This window comes from Euphorbia lathyris, chromosome 8 (genome assembly GCF_963576675.1).
Source record: "Euphorbia lathyris chromosome 8, ddEupLath1.1, whole genome shotgun sequence".
NCBI classification, from domain to species: domain Eukaryota; kingdom Viridiplantae; phylum Streptophyta; class Magnoliopsida; order Malpighiales; family Euphorbiaceae; genus Euphorbia; species Euphorbia lathyris.
Window position 1 is genome coordinate 87,280,427 of NC_088917.1, and position 16,140 is coordinate 87,296,566.

General features: G+C 33.7%; 1 long non-coding RNA gene and 1 other non-coding gene across 3 annotated transcripts; both read right to left on the reverse strand.

Annotated features, from left to right (window-relative positions):
* Positions 1–1,542: 1,542 nt before the first annotated feature.
* LOC136204369 (small nucleolar RNA R71) lies at positions 1,543–1,649 on the reverse strand. The gene has a single exon (XR_010675212.1). It is a non-coding gene; the product is annotated as a small nucleolar RNA R71 (small nucleolar RNA).
* A 10,588-nt stretch (positions 1,650–12,237) lies between these two features.
* On the reverse strand, positions 12,238–14,836 carry LOC136203141 (uncharacterized). Of its 2 annotated transcripts, XR_010674716.1 has the most exons (4): positions 14,568–14,836; positions 14,299–14,470; positions 13,543–13,997; positions 12,239–12,603 (listed from the first exon to the last, which is right to left on the reverse strand). It is a non-coding gene; the product is annotated as an uncharacterized lncRNA (long non-coding RNA). The 2 variants fall into 2 exon arrangements; XR_010674715.1 differs by having other exon boundaries at positions 12,238–12,603; positions 14,299–14,836.
* Between the last annotated feature and the right edge of the window lie 1,304 nt (positions 14,837–16,140).

Consider the following 16,140-nt stretch of genomic DNA (forward strand, 5'->3'; position numbering starts at 1 on the left):
TATTTAGATTAGTTATAAACACAGTATTAGTTTAGTTTTCATTCTGATAGTGGACGGGACCAGTCTCTATTCCAAAGATCCAGCGAGAAGAATTGACGGCTGAAGCGCATATGGTTTGACGAGCCTACCAAGTTTGAGAGAAAGATTGACGACCCGGATCTCAAAGTCTTCGTTACAATGCTATCCAAGTTTCTACTTCTCTGTTAACTTGTGAAAATTCACATTTCAATTAATGATATACTTATTTATTCAATATATTCTTACTGTTGTTATTTTGATATTGTTCTGACAAAATGATTTTTAAAATGATATATTGGTGTTTTTATTAAAACGTTCTATTCCATCTTATTCTTATAAGAACTTTGTTGAACACTTAACAAATTTAGTTTTTATGGATGACATGATCGCTGATCGCGGCTTATCAGAAGTAAAACACTAGTTTGATTAAGGTAGGAATCGTCTCTACGCTAGAGGGATTTCTATGGTTCGAAGCCATTTAATTGAGTAAATTATTATATTGTTACATGTCCATAATCTCACAAAGTTAAAGTTGTTTACTTTGCTTTATGAAAATAAGATCTATTTCATTCCGATTACGGAAGTATCTGTTTTGTAATCAAAATTCCAAACGGAATTGTTCTCTAAACTCGATATAATCTTTCTATCTAATCCTAATTTACCAAAACCTATTCCATCAACTAAACGTATTTCTTTTATTAAACCTAAACACGTGATTAAACCGAATTAAATAAAGTTTTAGTTAAAAAGCGTTCCCTGTGGGTTCGATATCTTTTATTACTACAAGCGTATACCGTGCACTTGCGGAAATCGCTCAACAAGTTTTTGGCGCCGTTGCCGGGGAATGCCAAAATTTTTGACAAAATTTTAAATTTTTCGTGTTTTATTTCGAATCTAGGTTTAAACATATTTATTCTAACTTTTATAATTTAAAAGTTTTCCTATACTAATTTATTTATTTATCAAATTCTGTTTTGTAGGTAGTTTCGGTTCGTGCAAGATTTCAGGTTCATGCGCAGTTCTCGAAGTTCAGGCATTGCACCAGACCCTATAGACCTAAAAATTGAGAAAACCATTAGGAAGAACAAGAAAAATAAGAAAAACAAAAATAAGACCCCAGTAAAAACACATACCGAGCCAGGAAAAATGGCAGACCCACCAACACTTATGGAATACGCTAGGCCAGGTGTGGCCGGTGTAACCAATAGTATCGTTAGACCCAGAATCACCACAAATCAATTTGAAATTAAGCCAGCTTTGCTTAATATGTTGCAAAATAATGTAACATTTTACGGGTTACCTAACGAAAATCCTAACACCCATTTAACAAATTTCCTAGAAATTTGTGACACATTTAAAATTCCAGATGTGACTGCAGAAGCAATCAAACTTCGCCTCTTTCCTTTCACTTTGAAGGATAGAGCCAAAGAATGGTTAACTTCTATGCCAGCCGCAACGTTTGCCACTTAGGAATAATTAGCCCAAGCGTTTTTATCTAAATATTTTTCTTTAGCAAAAACTGCAAGAGTCATAAAGGAGTTAACATCTTTTTCTCAAAATGATAATGAGACCCTTTATGAAACTTGGGAATGTTTTAAAAAACTTCAACGTTTATGCCCACACCACCAATTACCCGCTGAAATTTTAATGCAAACATTTTACAATGGACTGAATCCTACAACTAGGGGTTCATTAGATGCTATGTCGGGAGGGCTATTTATGAAGAAAACATCAGCCCAAGTGAGAGAACTTTTGGAGGAAATGGCAATCAACAGCAGTATGTGGCCCGCGGAACGTGGACATATGCCGGTGGCAAAACCATCATCCTCAACCTCATCGTCAGTTAAAGGTATAGTTGAACTTGATCCAGTCGCGATGCTACAAGCCCAATTTTCTGCTTTATCGCATAAAATTGACAAATTTATGGCACCGCGCGATACCAATGGTAATCCAATCCAAACGGATGTGGATTACGAAAATATGAGTGAGATTGAATAGGTAAATTTTGTCCAAGGGCAAAACCAAACTAATAATCCTTACTCTAATACTTATAATTCTGGATGGAGGAATCATCCTAACTTTAATTGGAAAGATAACAGTAACAATAATATTAGTGCTAATCAAAATCGTACCACTAATTATCAAAATCAGTCAAGAGATACGATTAGCACTTTATCTTCTAAAATCGACAAGTTTATAGATGCTATCAGTGGAAAAATAAGTAATCACGACGATGGTTTTAAACGGATCGAAAATAAATTCGATCAGCTTATTAAAAACCACTCATCTAGCATCCATAATTTGGAGGTTCAAATTGGTCAACTTGCTAAATCAATTCCATCCCGAAAAGAGGGAAGTCTTCCCAGCCATACGGAAGAAAACCCGAAAGAGCAGGTGAAGGCTATTACTCTTCGTTCAGGAAAAAATTATCAAGGGCCTGAAATGCCCAAAGATGCAACATTACAAGGAACTGATTTACCGAAGTCCAAAGAAGATATCTTAAACACAAATATTTCACCATTTAACACAGGTACTAAAACTTTTGTACCCAAACCACCTTTTCCACACAAAGTCCGAAATAAGGACTATTATAAACAACTTCTAACGTTTTTAGATAAACTTAAAAATTTGCATATTAATTTGACGTTTATGGATGCAATAACACAAATTCCTAACTATGGTAAGTTTTTAAAGGATTTGATTTCAAAGAAAATCAGTTGGGAAGGAATTTCATCCATTTCGTTAACTGAAGACTGTAGTTCAATAGTATCAAGTAATTTGCCCACTAAACTCAAGGATCCCGGATGTTTTACTATTCCGTGTAAGTTGGGAGATATTGAATTCCCAAGTTGTCTTTGTGATTTAGGAGCAAGTATAAACTTAATGTCATTGTCTATTTTTAACAAGTTAGGTTTAGAAGAAGATATCAAACGTACCAATATGGTTTTGCAATTAGCGGATCAAACCACTAAAAGGCCGTATGGTAATTGAAGATGTTTTAGTCAAAGTCGATAAATTTATTTTTCCTACCGATTTTGTTATCTTAGACTTTGCATATGATGTAAATTGCCCTTTAATTTTTGGCAGACCGTTTATGAACACGGGACGCGCTCTAGTAGATGTGTCGGAAGGGAAGGTAGTTTTAAGGATAGGAGAAGATAAGGTCGAGTTTAACATGAACAAAGCGATGAAATACCCTATGGAGGAATTCGCTTGTATGAAACTTGATTTAGTCGAGGAATGTGTCAATGATGTAATTCAAAGTGAAGAAATAATTGAACCTATAGTAGACGAGGAATTAGATGATAAGGACCCAGAGCCTTTGATTAGAGAAGATGGACCAGTTCCGCCTTCGATTGTAACACCCCCTAAATTAGAACTTAAAGAGTTACCCAGTCATTTGAGGTACGCTTTCTTAGGCGAAGGCGATTCTCTACCTATAATTATTTCTAACAAATTAACAAACGATCAAGAAGAAAAATTGAAAGAAGTTGTTAGAAATAGGATAGTAAGTATGGGATGGCAAATTTCAGATTTAAAAGGAATTAATCCTAGTATAGTAATGCATAGAATTCATTTAGAAGAAGATAAGCCACCTAAAGCGGATAGGCAAAGACGCTTAAATCCGAACATGAAGGAAGTAGTCAAAAATGAGATTACTAAACTTTTAGATAATGGAATCATTTATCCGATCTCGGATAGTGAATGGGTTAGTCCAATCCATTGTGTACCTAAAAAGGGAGGCATAACTGTTGTAAGAAATGATGAAGGTGAACTTATACCTACACGAACCACCACCGGTTGGAGGGTTTGTATAGACTATAGGAACCTAAACAAAGCAACCAGGAAAGATCATTTTCCTCTACCTTTCATTGATCAAATGATCGAAAGGATAGCCGGTCATGCATTTTACTGTTTTCTAGACGGTTATTCCGGATTCTTTCAAATTTACATTTGCCCGGATGACCAAGATAAAACAACCTTCACATGTCCTTACGGAACATTTGCATATAGGAGAATGCCTTTTGGTCTATGTAATGCACCAGCAAATTTTCAACGATGTATGACAACAATATTTAATGACTTCATTGAAGACATAATGGAAGTTTTCATGGATGATTTTTCAGTTTATGGAAATTCTTTCAATGCATGTTTACAGAACTTAGATAAAGTATTGTCTAGATGTGAGGAAACGAATTTAGTTTTAAATTGGGAAAAAATGTCATTTCATGGTAATTGCTTATGAAGGATTCAACTTTTGATTTTAATAAAGATTGTTTACAAGCTTTCAATACTTTGAAAACGGCTTTAGTCAGTACGCCTATAATATCAAAACCCGATTGGAATCTACCTTTCGAAATTATGTGTGATGCAAGTGACTTAGCTGTAGGATGTGTATTAGGTCAAAGGAAGGATAAGAAACTTCATGTTATATATTATGTGAGTCACACATTGTCCGGTGCACAACTAAATTACACCACAACTGAAAAAGAAATGTTAGCAGTAGTTTTTGCATGTGATAAGTTCCGATCTTATTTGTTAGGATCTAAAGTTATTATTTATACTGATCATGCAGCTTTACGATATTTATTTGCTAAGAAAGATGCAAAAACACGTCTTATTAGATGGGTTTTACTATTGCAAGAATTTGACATTGAGATTAAAGACAAAAAGGGAGTTGAAAACCTGGTCGCCGATCATCTATCAAGACTTGAGGATGAAAACGGTCCCATCGGTGAAACATCAGGCATTCGAGATGATTTCCCCGATGAACATCTCATGCAATTACAAAGTGTCATAGCTCCATGGTATGCGGATATAGCCAATTACTTAGCTGCACATGTTGTGCCAGATGGATTGACTTACCATCAAAAGAAGAAATTCTTTTCAGAAGTTAAAAAATATTTTTGGGAAGATCCATTCTCGTTCAAAACATGCGGCGATGGAATATTTAGGAGATGCGTTAGTGAGTTTGAACATGAATCTATAATGATAGAATGTCATGCTAGCGCTTACGGAGGTCATAATAGCGTAAGCAAAACAGCAGCTAGAATACTTGAATGCGGATTCTTTTGGCCTAATCTGTTTAAAGATGTCCGTTCATTTATTCTCCACTGTGATAAATGTCAAAGAACGGGGAATATAGGAAGGAGAGATGAGATGCCTCTTAAGAACATATTGGAAGTTGAAATCTTCGACGTATGGGGAATTGATTTCATGGGTCCTTTTCCTCTTTCTTTTGGCAAAAATTATATATTAGTAGCCGTAGATTATGTTTCAAAGTGGGTTGAAGCAATTGCAACCCCGACAAATGATTCTAAAGTAGTTGTTAAGTTTTTAAATTCAATATTCTGTCGATTTGGAGTTCCTAGAGTTATGGTAAGCGACGGTGGTACTCACTTCGTAAATAGAGCTTTTGAGTCACTTATGAAAAAATATAGAGTACACCATCGTATCTCTACACCGTACCATCCTCAAACGAATGGTCAAGCAGAAATTTCAAATAGAGAACTCAAATGGATACTTGAGAAAATAGTTTCATCTTCTAGAAGAGACTGGGCACATAAACTTGACGATGCACTATGGGCATACCGTACTGCATTTAAAACACCTATCGGGATGACACCTTATAGATTAGTCTATGGTAAAGCTTGTCATTTGCCGGTTGAATTAGAACATAAAGCATATTGGGCTATAAAAACCCTTAATTATGATTTGCAGAGCGCAGGGAAAAAGCGTTTGTTTGACTTAAATGAGTTGGATGAATTACGCTATTTGTCCTACGAAAATGCGAGCATTTATAAGGAGAAAATTAAAAAGTGGCATGATGCCAAAATCAAAATTAAAAACTTTAATGTTGGGGATAAGGTCTTACTTTTTAATTCTAGATTAAAATTATTTCCAGGTAAGCTAAAATCTAGATGGGCTGGACCATTTTTGGTTGTTCAAACATTTGATTACGGAACATTGGAGCTAGAAAAGTCTAATGGCGACCGATTTAAGGTCAATGGTAATCATTGCAAAATTTATTTCGACGGAGCTCCTATTCAAGCAATTGAATCCGTGGATAAATTTTATAAAATTTAATTTCTTTGATTTTTATGTTTTTAATTTATAGCTTTTCTTATTTTCATTCTTTTTCTTTTTAATTTATTGTTTTCTTTTTAATTTATTTACTTTAATTTTTTTTTTATCATTAAGTACAAATGAGTTTTATTCACATTAAAATTTTAATTTAGTTATGTTTTGAAAATTTTCATTAAGTGTTAAGTGTTATTTAGAAATTATATATGCAGAAATCTCAGTTGAGATTTTCTATGTTCCAGGATTTGGAAATCTCAGTTGAGATTCCGAAAATCTCAGTTGAGAAATTTTCTGTCTTTTTACATTTGAAATAACTGTAAGTGATTACAGTCTTCTTTCTTTAAAATTTTCTGTCAGTTGAATTGAAGAGGTATCATTCTGACACCTATTTCTTTCTAACAGACATAACCTTTCACTTATAGTTCTTATATATTCCTGTAGGATCAGACTTCTTCCATTTTACTTCATCTTTCTAAATTTCTTTCTCAAATTCTCAAATTCTCAAATCCTACAGACTTCATTTTTCTTTTCTATCACAAACATGACTAAGTCTTTGAAGAACATTTAAAAACAAAATCCTTCTCGAAAGGAGAAAGTTGATATCTCCGATAGATATGGAGCATGGTTTCCCATTTATAACCATGACGAGGGGAAACGCTTTATGCAATTCAGATATGCTCAGTTCTTTGGCATGATGTATCTGGACGAGTTTCTGAACGAGGAACTCGGGATAAGCGAAGCAATTGATCGCTATCTGACTAATTTGGGTTGGTCCAAATTTGTTCATATGAAATTTCCTATTATTGGAAATTGGGTTCTGGAATTTTTCTCCACAGTTAGATTCGTCAACAAGAGACGTGTTCGTCTCAGTTTTCGTTGTGAGGGGAAGGTATTTACTTTTGGCTATCCAGAACTTCACAATTGGTTTGGATTTCCACCCCGAGACACAACTCAACACCATCCTGGAAGGGATATGACTTCTAGAGACATATGGAGGATGCTAACAGGATTTAGGCGATTCAATCCACGTCTTGCCTTCAACAAATCCATTAATTCTAATTCCATGTTGTATCTGCATAAGTTCCTCTGTCACAGCCTTTTTGGTCGAGTCAGTAGCAATGTTGTGAAAGATACTGATCTTTATGTGTTGGGCGACATTTTCCAAGACAACTCAGTTAACTCCTCAAAGATTTTAATGGAGGGGTTAGTTGTTGCTTCCCGTTCGAAGAAACGGAAGATTGGGTTCGCCAACATCATATGTGGAATAATTTTAGGAGCCAAGGGAACCATTTCTGTTCCTTGGACTGATACAGAACCATACCCGATTTTAGACTACGAGTTCTTGGAGAACGAGGGACTTGTTAAACGAGTTTTCCGTTCTGGTCCAACATTCCTTTCTGCACCAGAGAGGCAAGTCTTCGTTCGAACGAAGATTAAAAGGGCCAATGCACGTCGTCTGTCATCTAGTTAGGGATATATATATTTTATGTGTTTCTGTTTGTTGTTTTTAATATATATATGAGTGATTGTTTGTAAATTATGTTTTTATAATGTTTTTATATAGATGTATATTATGGTATTGTTTACAAAAGATAAATAAAAGTGCATTAATTCTTTAGTTTATTTTTTTTTCTTAAGGAACAACCTTTGGGTTTCCTTTAATTTAATGTTTTAGTTTTGTTTATCTCAGTTTCAGGGATTAATGTTCACATTTTGGTACTTAATTTTAAGAGGAATTGGTTTAGAAGTATTAAAATCATAAAAAAACAGTCCCCATTTTACCCAGATTTTTCAGAATCTCAGTTGAGATTTCGAATTCTCAGTTGAGACAGCAGAAGGAAAATTTTTAGGCAAAATTTCGCCCCTTCCCTTCTCTCTGTCGCGACTGAGATTTTGAAAATCTCAGTCGCGACTTGCGACTTCCAGTCACGGGATTGGGCGAAATTTTCACCATCTTTTCCTATTCCTACTCTATTTACTACCTATTCAACTATCCTAATCAATACCTATTACTTACACCTATATATATCACCTATTTTTCCACCAATCAATCATCTTTTCTCTTCCCAATAACAAGATTCACTCATCTTCCCCATAAATTTTTACCCTATTCATCTTCTTCTTCCCCAATTTACCACCATTATCTTTCATATTTTCACCTATTTCATATTTTCATCTATTTTCACCCAAATTTCACAAACCAAAACAATATGCCTAGACAAAAGACCGTTGCAAACAAAGCCAAGGCCACCGAGATCAATAGATTACGGGTTCAATATGACGCACCGTTCGATATCACGTCGGAAGCCGAAGGACGCAAATATCGCCGGTTTTCTAATGTCCTCGTAGAGTTCGTGGATATGCCTTTTCTTGACACCGATACGGTAAATACACTTTCTTTTACCGAGCGTATTGATGAATTTCTTACCGTTCTTGGTTGGAAACGATTTGCTAGTATGCGTTTTCCTAGTCTTAAAACGCATATTATTGAATTTTTGGTTACTCTAACCTATGACAAGAAGAAAAGAGTTATCTATTTTCGGAGTGATGGAGTCCGTTATGATGTTAATTATGCGGCCATGAACCGTTGGTTTGGTTTTCCTACTCGAAATTTTTATTCAAAGCCAAAGCCTTTTGATTCACACACGGTTTGGAATTCTTTAACCGGTTTAGATGTTTTTAGTCCTAAGAATACATCTAGTAAGCTAATTAAGGATGATTGTGTATTCTTCTTTCATAAGTTTTTATCATTCTCCTTATTTGGTCGGGTTGAAAGTTCAAAAGTGCAAGTTCGTGATTTGGTTGTGTTTGATGCTATTTTTAAGGGTTTGACAATTGATAGTATTAAAATGATATTTACTAATTTAGTTCGAGCTTCCAAGTCCCGCAATAAGCAAGTGCCTATGGGTAATTTGATTACCGGCATTGTTTTGGGCGCTCGAGGTGAATTAGCGGATTATCAAAATATGTCTCATATTGGTTTACCATCATTGGATCTCACGGCACTTCAAAGGGCCAATTTATTGAAGAAGTTGGGACCACCCGCTTTTATATCTTATGCGGATCGCACAAGACGTGTTTTTGCTACCATAGGTAGTGAAGCCTCGGGTTCTCAAGGTTTAGGTGCCCAAGATGATAATGAGGAGGATGAAGAGGAATTTGATGATGAAGAAGAGGAGGAGGAGAATGTTGATGTTAATGCCACCGAGCAAGCAAATATGGAACCAAATGACGAAGACAAAGTTGGATGGCAACGTGTTTTGACACAAATAAACGAGCATAACCGTCACATGAATTTACGGTTAGATGAAGTCGTTGCCAATCATGCCGAAATGAGTTCAAGGATCACTACATTAAGTCGTGAGCACAAGTCTACTCGTCGCCGGATGCTCTCTTTCTTTCGACGCCAAGGAGTTGAGACTACGCCTTCTCCACCACCATCACCTTGATAGGTTTTATCGTTTCTCTCTTTAACTCATTTTCGTTATTATTATTATGTTTTATTCGGTTTGGTACAATATTTTTAATTATGTTTGGTACAATTCTCTTTATTATTAATGTCTGAATGTTATGGTACTATATTTTTCATTTCTAATTCGTATGCTTTATTTCGTACTATTTTTCGTGTTTTATCGCTTTTTGCACCAATGAGGACATGGTCCAAATTAAGTGTGGGAGGATGTATTTCATATCCATTTTATTTTTAAGTACGAATGAATGCAACGAATGAGAATGAATGCTATTTATTTTTAAATGCATGTTGTTATTCAATTTTAGGTAAAGTATAATATGCAACAATTTTTCAAAAACAAATGCAACATTTTTTGCAACACTTTTTCACAACTAATAGCAATTTTTCATAAAGGATAAATTTTTGTTAAAGAAAATATTTCATATGTTTTCAAACACTTTAACTTTCAAAATAATGTTAAGCATATTTTAAGGTTATCATTATTGATAGAAATAAATATTTCTATACGGGCTATATTTTTACAAATATTTTTACAAATCTCCGATGCGATTTTATCAAAAACGTCTCGAGTAAATGTATATAAGTAAAATTTCTTTAGTTTCAAATCTCTACTTTATATCATGAATTCATGATAAATATAAATCTTATTTTCAATTTTCAATTAGGTTTATAGGCATAAATCAAACTAACAACTTTAGCTTTTTAGCTCGATATTATTTTTCGTCTTACATTAAAAACCAATTGAAGTTTTTAAGGAAACTTTAGCCATAATACATGTTGAATTTCAAGTCAATATAGGATGAATGTGCTATTTTTCTTTCCCAATTTTATTTTCATATTAAATCAAGTAGTCGTATTCTTAACTTTTGGCCACGATTGAGACCAACCTTATCACAATCGAGATATGAAAGGGAAGAAAATTAAGTATCGTTTACTTTTGGCCACGATTGCGACCACCCTTATCACGGTCGAGGTATGAAAGGAACGTTAAAAAAATTAAAGCAAAATTAAACGTGTTTAAAGTTTTAAGTAACGATTCCACCCATGGCATGGTCGGTACCTCTTAAACGAACACGAAAGTAAATAAAATGCGTATAAAGTTACGATCGAGACCACCCTTATCTTGGGCGTAACTAAGCAAATATATTAAACCTAAGTCCTTAAATCCATATTTGTAATAGTTTAGGTTTGGGAAAGGAAATTTTGTGCTTAGAAATGCCTTGAGACGAAAGATTCGGAAACATGCGTGCTTACACCGTCCCGAATACTTCAATATAAAAATTGAAATACAAGACGGATGATATATCTCTTTTATTAGCTAGTTTGATACTTTGCGTATAAATTTACCATGAAAAGTTTATCTTTCGGTTTAACTAATTCAAAGAGGAATATATGGGTATATATTCTATTTATAAAGAGATTGATTAAAGAATAAATTCAGTGAAATTTTGCTCGGGACTAGCAAAAGCTTAAGTGTGGGAGTTTGTTAAGCCCAAAATATACCTAAAATATCATATATAAATACGTTAAATTTACATTAAAATCATGCTAATTATATTCATTTGGAATACTTTTACGTCTTTATTTACTTCTTTGATGCAAGGTACCTAAATATTTGGTAAAATCCAAATAGGAGCGAAAACGGAGCTAAAATGGAGGAAAAACCTTAAAAACGTACCGAGAATGCATATCAGCCAGAAGAACGCTCGAGGAGGACGAAAAACAGTCGAACGCCAGGGAGGAAAACTCTCTGTCGCGACTGAGATTCTCAAAATCTCAGTCGCGACTTACGGAGGCCAGACCGGGGGAAAACAACGTATTCAAGCTCGCCCCTATACCCCCTGTCGCGACTGAGATTTTCAGAATCTCAGTCGCGACAACAAGTCTCCCTGCACACAAAACACATGTTTAATTCAGAAAAACGCGTCTGTTCGTTCGGATAAAAGCAACCCTTCACCAGCAGACACGACCCGTCATTTACAACCCTTCACCAACTATAAATAAGTGATCCATTTCAGAAATCAAGGTTGGTTAAGTTGGAAAAGTTAGAGAAATTAGAGAAGAAAGTTGTTATGTTGAGTTTCTGATTCAGGAAAGAATCAGAAAGTTAGATTTCATTCCTGTAAGCAATCGTGTTGTACACGAATTGTATTTAGATTAGTTATAAACACAGTATTAGTTTATCAGAAGTAAAACACTAGTTTGATTAAGGTAAGAATCGTCTCTACGCTAGAGGGATTTCTATGGTTCGAAGCCATTTAATTGAGTAAATTATTATATTGTTACATGTCCATAATCTCACAAAGTTAAAGTTGTTTACTTTGCTTTATGAAAATAAGATCTATTTCATTCCGATTATGGAAGTATCTGTTTTGTAATCAAAATTCCAAACGGAATTGTTCTCTAAACTCGATATAATCTTTCTATCTAATCCTAATTTACCAAAACCTATTCCATCAACTAAACGTATTTCTTTTATTAAACCTAAACACGTGATTAAACCGAATTAAATAAAGTTTTAGTTAAAAAGCGTTCCCTGTGGGTTCGATATCTTTTATTACTACAAGCGTGTATACCGTGCACTTGCGGAAATCGCTCAACACCCTTCTAGAAGAAACAGAGGATTAGACGGCGTAACTCGTTATCATTTAACGAGCATTGATGATAGCTGAACATAATTGATACAGTTTCTTTAGACCATAAGCTTATAACAAATTTATTAAACAAATAATGATCAAATTCTATAAAAAAATTAAACGTACAAAAGATGGACCTATATAAGAATACCACAATGGAAAATGAAGTTTTTCTTATATTAAAGGACCTAAACTTATTCCGCTTTTCTTCTATGGGTTGTATGAAGACTAATTATAAAGGGAAAGTCAAGTAGAAGACCGAAACATTGTCAAATGCCATTGGATGTTGTTGCAAAAGACATAGGAAATGACACATACTTCTCTTGCATGCTTTATAAGCTCTGTTTGCTTCTTTGGTTCATATTCTAATTTCCCACAATAAAAGCAGCGAAACTGAGAAAAGAACATATAAAGATTAGAAAAAATAATAATAAAAAGTTAAGGTAAAGAGGTGAAGGTATAGTGAAATGAAAGAATGAGTGAAAGATAAACCAAAGAGGTTATGTAGATTTCATTTGGTAATAAATAGGCATGTTCTTTTATTCCACATCTGAATTCCATTAGTAATAACCTAAAATGCAGCAAACCATTGAGTTAAGTTGATTTTTTTACCAAATATTAAATAAATGCACATCTGCCACTCAGGAAAATCTATAGGGAATGAACATTTACTAAATGGCAAACGTGGTAGGATATTTGCATGACCTCTAGGTAAACAATAGAGAGTTAGCTGTCTTTTCATACATTATTTTCTTTCACATTCTTTCTTTGCTAATTCTGTTGCCCTTATTAGCGAGTCTTCTATATTAATAGAGAGTTAACGGTCTTTCCTATATTATTTTCATTAAAATTTAGCAGCAAAGAAAAAGTAATCAATCAACAACTCTAATTTAACATCAAAGAAAAAATATATATCCATTTTCAAACTCTCTATTTCCATTCATTTAACAACTCTAATGGAAAAATAAATGAAATTGACATATTATAGCGAGAATATATTAGATTGGAAAATGGAGCCTCAAAACAAAAGAATGTACATAGATCATAAAGAATTTAATTGAAAACTGCTCATCAACACTAAACTCGTTATGAATTTATTGTTGTTCTTCCCACATGTTCTCGTAGAAGAGTATATGAAAAGATTATAAACCAAAAAAACAATAAAAAGGAATAGGAATACAATGAGAAATACACCTCCATGTAAACACAATGTGTACCTCAATCAACAATGAAGATAACAAAAAGAAAAAATTGGAAATAAAACCAAATCTTTTATTAAGAATCTAGAAAAAGTATTTAAAATGAAATGAAATAGAGATCGAGTCTTAGTACCTTCATTTAATAAATCCCAATAAAGATAAAGGTTGTGGAAGATTAGAGAGAACAGCTTTATATCACATTCCTGCATTTATGGCAAACGATGTAGAGGTAAGTGTAACATATGGTAAATAATGTAAACATAGTTTAAGTTCAAGGAAATTGGAACCCCTATAAGAAAATTTCTGCAATCGAGAAAATTTAAACATTAGGCACATAAAAAGTTACTTGTAACTTGTTAATTGTCGATAGTTGCAAGTGTAGATATAAGAGGGAAAAAACAACCGGTGAAGAAACAACATTAAGTTTGGATAGAAATGACGCCTCAGCAGCCATGGTGTCAAAAAGAACCTCTTGTAATTACAGGAACTGCTCAGAAATGCCTTTATTTTGGAGCAAACTTACCATTGAAGCAAACTTACCATTAAGAAATTACAACTCCATAAAGGTAATGTTTACAAACCTTGAACCTGTAAATTAGATCAGATATTGAAAGGTTGAGCCATTTGCCAAGAGATACAACGGAAAAATGAAAAGTGAAATAGAGAGCAACTTTTGAAGAGATTATAGATAGAATACATATCTGAAATTCATATGAATGAGTATAACTCCAATTATATGCATTGAAATCAAGTAGAATATCGAGTATTTTAAGTAATCAAACAATTAAGAAAAATACAAAGGCCAACAATCCCAAGTACATAAATGTAAAAGGAAATTTAATTGAAAGGGAAACTCGAACCAAAAATTAAAAGAAAAAGGAAAGTTTACCCTTATTGGATAAGATCAAGGTTATGAAACCTATGAATGTAAATAGCAACTTCATGGAGAGTTACAGAGAGAGGCAAAACAGCCGTGGAGAAGCTGTGGTGGTGGTGGTTAGAAGACTTAGTAAGAGTCTTGGATGGCCAGCTTCTCTGGTTGGCCCAATTCTTCCATGGACCTGAGGAATTCCAATCATTTTCTTTGAATTTTGCACAGATTCAAGTAAATTTTATAAGAGATTTGAATTTCGCAATTGAACATTTAAAATCAATTACATGCAAGTGCGTTTTACAATCCAGAGGGAATTTGTCTTTGGCGTTGATTCTCAGGGCTTTGGAGTCTCTAGAGATTACAACTCCAAAAACAGATATGGAACCAGTGAGAGAATCTAGAAATGAAAATCACAAACCGATTGATTCTCAGGGCTTTGGAGTCTCTAGAGATTGAACCCAGAAATGAAAATCACAAACCGATTATTAACTATTAATTTAAAACAATTAAATAAAAAAGGAATTATTGTGAAGTCCTAATTGATGAAGGACTATTTTTATAATTTGTATTATTGAGGGATTGGTTTTTATAATTTATTATTAAAAAATAAATAAATAAATAAAAAGTCAAATATATTAAATGGGTAGGCACAGAATCGGTGTCAACCCATTCAATGTTGAGCATTAAATCTGCCAACATTATTGTTGGCAGATGAAGCTTCTCATGTATAACCATTTGCATAGAATGGGAAAAAGGAAAAATGTGAGAAGTTGAGAGTACGGAGAGATTAGGGAGCAAGACAAAATGAATTAAGAAAGTTTTGTGAGAATTAAGTCTCCGATTATGAGATCTTAATTTGGAGAGGGTAGACTAATTATTTTGGGGAGAGATAAAAATAGTAAAGTGCTACTATTTTTGTTTTATCTCATTGTAACTCTAGAAAGTTTCTAGAGAGCACCCTCTTGTAAACCTCATAAATTCAATAAAATTGTTTTATCGCTTCCGCTAAATTATCGCAATCCAGAAAAATTTCCAACAGTGGTATCAGAGCCATGGTTCAATATTGGCGCTTACGCTGATATTAGTATCACGCACCAAAGAATTGGGCGTGAGGAAATGGAGAAAATGAGCAAGCAGTTGATAGAGTTTTCCTTGCTCAAGGTTAAAAAAAATGAAATTCTTCAATATGGTCATTGCAAAAAGTATGGTCATGATGAGAAAAACTGTGATGATGGGAAAGTACATCATAAATATATTAAAATAATGAAAGTTTTAAATTAATAGTTAAGGGGAAGAATTGTTGTGAAGTCCTAATTGATGAATGACTATTTTTATAATTTGTATTATTGAGGGATTGGTTTTTGTAATTTATAATTAAAAAAATAAAAAGTCAAATATATTGAATGGGTAGGCACAGAATCGGTGTCAACCCATTCAATGTTGAACATTAAATCTGCCAACATTATTGTTGGCAGATGAAGCTTCTCATGTATAAATATATTGGTGGGTTGCCATTTGCACAGAATGGAAAAAAGGAAAAATGTGAGAAGTTGAGAGTATGGAGAGATTAGGGAGCAAGACAAAATGAATTAAGAAAGTTTTGTGAGAATTAAGTCTCCCGTTAGAAGATCTTAATTTGGAGAGGGTAGACTAATTATTTTAGGGAGAGATAAAAATAGTAAAGATAATTATTTTATCTCATTGTAACTCTAAAAAGTTTCTAGAGAGCACCCTCTTGTAAACCTCATAAATTCAATAAAATTGTTTTATCAATTCCGCGCAATCCAGAAAAATTCACAACAAAAAGAACGCTAAATGAGAGAAACTGAAGCTTTAGAAAAATGAACGTGAAACGTG